Raw genomic sequence first — 5,920 nt, forward strand, 5'->3', positions numbered from 1 at the left:
AGTGGCTTCAAAACTGTCAGAGGGACAAAGCCAGAAACATAACAACACAGCATAACAAGGCTAAACACAGGCAGAGAGATAGATGAGGAGAGATGGAGAGAGAGAAGGAGGTGATGAATGATGTTGTTTTTCTCTGTAAGGAGGATAACTGTATCCTCCTCTGGGAGCAGCGCAGCCAGAGAGCGTTGGTGAGCACCAGTCATGTGTCTCGGAGACAGCCAATTGAAATGTGGGGACTTGGTTCATATGCAAGTTTACTGGGTCAGAGTCAGAGCAGAGGAGGAGGCAACAACCAATCGGAATGCGTAGCAGCGTCTGGAGGATTAGCCAATGAGGTTGGAGTCTGGTGTCTGGTACCAGTTGATGTCTGACAGACTGTATCTAATTACCACAGTCGAGGCTCAGCATGGGTCTGTGTGCACGTATGTGTGTGTGTGTGTGGGTGTAACTGAGGAGAGAGGGAGTGAAAATTAGAATTAGAAAGGAGGAAGGTGGTTTGGAGGTTTTGGCAGAAGTTGAAAACAAGGCATCAGACATGAAAATGAAATTGTGCCAAAACACAGCGCAGATATAAATACACAAGCCCTGAATTTAGAATTAACTTATTAAATTAGCCATATTAGGTAGTGATACATCTCATTGCACTACATGGCCATTATTCAATAAACTAATTTCTTCCACAGTGTGTGAACAAAGGAAATGTGTGTAATAGCTGGATGTGTGTGTGTTAGTGTGTGGATATCTATATATTTCTCCATTTCCTGTATGAATGAATAGGCCCTGAAAAGACAGTGCCGTTTCCCACAGTGTAATGGTCTCTTATTGTCTCTGGCACAATGTTCCTGTCACTACGGGCAGCTTCACCCCATTCAGCCACTCTATTACTGACTGGACAAGACAGAGACTGCCAGGTGTTAATGGGACACACACATACTGTACACATACACACACACATACATGCATTAAGACACACACACAGCAGCCCCAGAGGTGAGAGACAGACAAGGGTGACAGACAAGGGCAGCTGGTTGGTGGGTTTTTCCTGTTTTGACTGCTTCTGTCTGGGCAGAAACATACACACACACACACACACACACACACACACACACACACACACACTACTCAAGTGTCGCACAATGGCGTCACGTGGAGGCTGTCATGGACTGTTTTTCCCCTTCTGCTTACTTGCAGTTTTTGATATGTGGTTGTGTTGCTTAGCTGCGGAGGGAAATTACGCCTCATTGTAATAAAAGAAGCTCATTTTCCACAGATACTAGCTTAGAAGAATAGTTGAACATTTGGAGAAATAAACTGTTTAGCTTTTTTGCAAAGATTGATACCACTGTCATAACTGTCTTAAGCTCATTAATTACTGAAATCCGTTTGTTTAAGCTGTAGACTAGTCAAATTATGCTGGACCAGTTCTTGGCTGGGTGCAGTAACATCCTGGATACAAAATAAATACAAAAATAAAACCACAACATATCCTTTTTACATATCAGTTTTGGTATTGATCACACAAACAAGATATAACATGTTTTGGAGGTTCTGGTAGGTGTATTTTGTTACCTTCGGACAGGGACAGGCTAGCTGTTTCCCTGTTTTGACTCTTCGTGCTAAGCTAAGCTAACGGTATTCTGAGCTAACAATATTCTGATGTTTAGCCTCATATTTACTGGAGAGAGTGGTATCAATCTTCACGTCTAACTCTCAACAAAAAAGTGAATAAATATATTCCCCTGAAATCTCAAACTAGTGCTTTAAATTTTCCTTTATTAAAAGCTGAAGTGATGCGATCAGGTAGTCTTGACATTAAGTGGAAACTGTCGGAGGGACAACTGGGAGGAGTGCCTACAAACAAGAGAAGAAAAGAGGACAACGTGTGAGAGGATATTTATGTGTTTATGAGTTTGTTCATTTGTCTTCTTGCATGTGTTCTAACTTTGATCACTGACAGTGTACATGAGTACCTCATCCTAGCGTGACAGTAGTCAATTTGTTGTGGTGACGCGTAGTTAAAACAAGCCTGTCTTTTGTCTATGCTGGCCAACGTTGGCATTAACAAGGCAGGGTTGAAATCCATCTGGCCAAAGACTTTTGTTTTGACTCATCGCTGTCTTCCTCTCTCTACGATACCTCCACTTCTCTGAGCGAAAGCTTTGGACCATTACACTAAGCGGCCAAAACCCTGATCGAGGATCAGTATTAGAAAGATGAAATAATAATCTCGTGTTATCCAGTCAGTAGAGAGCATTAGTACTGGTAGTGCTCCAAACTCGGCGAAGGGCTGTTGTTGTTATTCTTTGATCAGACCAGCAGGAATAACAATCTATAATTCATAATGCTCAGTCTAGTCTGGGAACACTAGGCACTGCACCTTTAATTATAGATCAAACAGAACAGATTTAATATCAATCACTGAAGCATAGGCAGAAGTGAGCAAAGTAGGAGAAATGGAAGAATCTCTCGGGCTCTGCCGTCTAACCCTCTAATGAAAACAAAAAAGAAATACAGTACAGTTAATACTGTGGTGGTGGTGTGCAAACAGGAACTCAGGCTTAGCTTGGACAGTGTTTCACTGAGAGTAGAATTTACAGGATACAGAGCTTTTGAAGGCTGACACTGATAGTTTGGGATCTGGGGCTGCCAATACTCACTATTTTTTCGGAATCGTGCTACATTATTCAGTGTTTTTCCATGAATGTGATTACAGGATAGGTAGAAAAACCTCAGAGGCAGAATACCTAAAACCTAAAAAATACCATACTCCTGTTACTACTGATACTACAGTTACCTCCACCACTGCTACTACTACTGTATACTACTATTAGAACAATTACTATTCCTACTACTTCTACTTCTTCTACTACAGTTACTGCTAGTACAACCACTACATACTACTACTACAACAATTACTATTACTACTACTTTACTACCACTACTACTTTTAAGACTATTTAACTACTTTTCTTGCTACCATCGCTAGTATTGCTACTATTTCTAATACTACTACATAGAAGTACTATACATAGTAGTATTATGTAGTAGTACCTTTGCCTCTACAGCTACTATTACTAGTGGTCCTAGAAGCAAAATTACCACTATTGCTACTATTACCACAGCTTCCACTGCTACTGTTGCAACTACTATTATCTCTAATGACTCCTACTACAACTGCTGCAAATATTACTGCTATTATAACTACTGCTACTGCTTTTTCATTGTACTAAAAGTTTTACCTCTGTTACTAATACCACTACTAGCCTCCTCCTCCTCCTACTACCATTATAACTACTTGTTCTGCTCCTCTACTGGTATTACTACCATGGGCTGCTACATGGAGACTTTGTGGAATCCTTCATAGAAAGGACTTTTAAAAGTCTTTAATAAGTAACATATATAATCTGTTATAGTTTGTAATGCAGACCTTCATTTCAGCCAACAGTATGGCTAAATGAAGACATCAGTAAAGAGAGTAGCAAGGCAAAATGGCTTTAGTCCACTGAGTGGGAGAAATGTGCAGCTGAAGTGTACTGATTACACTAGGCCTGTTAGGGGCTTGCAGCTGTAGAAGCAATTGAACACCAACACACGCTCACACGCACACACACACACACATAGAAAAACCCCACCGCGTTTTCAACTTCCTGCCTTTTACTGTCTATTGTTATATTTAGTGACACAGCTCTAACAGACCACTTTCAACACTAAGGGTGCAATTAGAAATGGACAGACATTTTCTCACACTCGCACAACTTTGACACACACACATAGAGACACACACACACACACACACACACACACGCAGTAGAATTCCTGCAGAGCGAAGGGGCCCTCGCCTTCGACTCGGCACAGGAATGCAAAGGAGAGAGAGAGCGAGTGAGCGATTGGGACTTTCCCCAGGATCTCAGAAAACGGAGGGAGAGAGGAAGCAGACAGTGGGAGCGACGGAGGACAGGAACAAATACAGGAGGAGGGAAAATGGATGGGTTGTCTTGTGTATGGACTCGTTTTTCTTTCCCACAGTGGAAATGACCCAGTTATTACTGCGCACTGTGTGAAGGAAAGGAGGCCGTACAGCATGAAACACAAAAAGAAGATAAAAAAAACCATGAGAAATGTATCAGAGAGATTGTATGACAACTTTCCCTAAACTGTATGGTGAAAACAGGACAAGTTGTAGGAAGTTGTCTGAAGCTGCAGCTGTGTCTCGCTCTCCATCTTTTCCTCACCCGTCTCCCTGTGTCTCCCTGTCTGTCTCCCCGTCAAGGTTAATGGTGTGTCTCCTGAGCTTACTGCAGTTGCCACCGGTGTTCCCATTGATCCCACACACCGCCACCAACGCTGCTCCCCATATGGCACCGCTGAGGGCGTGTGTGTGTGTGATAGGGATCAGTAGTCCTGATTGTGACTCAGTTTGCGGCATGTATGTGGATAAGTAAGTGTGTGTGTGGTCTTCTCGGTGAGCCAGCTGTTGGCATTCGGGGGCTGCATATGTGTGTGTGTAAGTGTGTGTGTGTGTGTGTGTGTGTGTGTAATAATAGAAGAAAACCTCCTTGACATTAGCGAACTTGCTATGTCATCGCGATCCAGGGAGGCCTCGTTGTGATAAAAGAACAAGAAATCCTTTCACCCCAGTGTGTGTGTGTCCATGTGTGTGCCTTGTGTATGTGCATATGTGCATATTTGCATCTCTGTGCATGTGTGTATACTGTATGTACACGACCAGGTGCTTTTGAGTGTTTGTGTGTGTGCAGGTTTGTCTGCACGTCAGTATGAGTGTGTATGTGTGTGTGCGCGCGCTCTCAGTGAGGGTGGTCTCCACCTGTGGATTACCCTGTATAGGTCTGTTGCAGAGGGAGGACTCTTATTTCTCTCCAGAACACACACTTCCTCCACTGAAAAACGACCAAACAGTGTAACTATGTTTAAATTACAGTAGGTAAGATGTAAGCAAAAGAAATAAAGAAGGTGAAAAGGAAAGGAAAGGTAGTCACACTGTACATACCAGAATATCTATTTTAATACTGTTTGACAACTTTAACTAATTACAAATCAACTGGTTCACAAAGGAATGTGTGGGGTTAGGCAGACTTATTATGAGAAATGGATTCTTTGTTCCTGGTCCATTCATTTCCAATAAAGTTGATCATTCAGCGTATACTTCTACCCACAACATATGCTCATTAGTGTCTTCCACTGGCAACATAAGCCTGTACCATGGGCTTTACATTGAGCTCACATCATACACAAAAAAGGTTTCACTAGTATGTGAGAGTCTAGTATTTTTTTTAAAATACAGATACAGAACAACAAGCATACTGTATATATTAATATGTAATATCATGGCCTTAGTCTTTTAACCCAAATAGTTACTTTCTTTCTCTAAATGGTGAGTATTAGTTTTGGGGAAATTACTTTTACTTTTAAATTACTGATTACATATCACTAATTTCAAAAGTAATTAGACTACATTATTTATTACCCAGCACCAAGTTGCTTTACTTTCATTACTCAAACGTCAGAGTTGTCTTTAAACAACTCAAAATCTACCACACACACACATGGCATCTTTTGTATTTAACACATGGAAAAACAGAAAATGATATTGTGGTTTAACAAGGAGGCAGGATACAATTTGGAAGGATTAACTGATCTTCCAGCATCTTGTAGTGTAGACTCACTGACTGCACACTACTGCAGAAGTCCTGAGCTCTGCTGCACAATTCACACACCCTCCAATTCTTAACATGATTGAGTATGTACAGATGCCCTGTCAGAGCCTCATGGGAACTGTAGTTGTTTTTCACAAAATAATATTTTGTTATTTTAAAAGACTAATTTGGGGGATTTTTTTGCCTTTATTGGATAGATGACAGGAGATTCAGGCAAACAGGAAAGTGTGGGAGAGACATGTGGA

Source organism: Scomber japonicus, chromosome 15, assembly GCF_027409825.1.
Source record: "Scomber japonicus isolate fScoJap1 chromosome 15, fScoJap1.pri, whole genome shotgun sequence".
Taxonomy (NCBI): domain Eukaryota; kingdom Metazoa; phylum Chordata; class Actinopteri; order Scombriformes; family Scombridae; genus Scomber; species Scomber japonicus.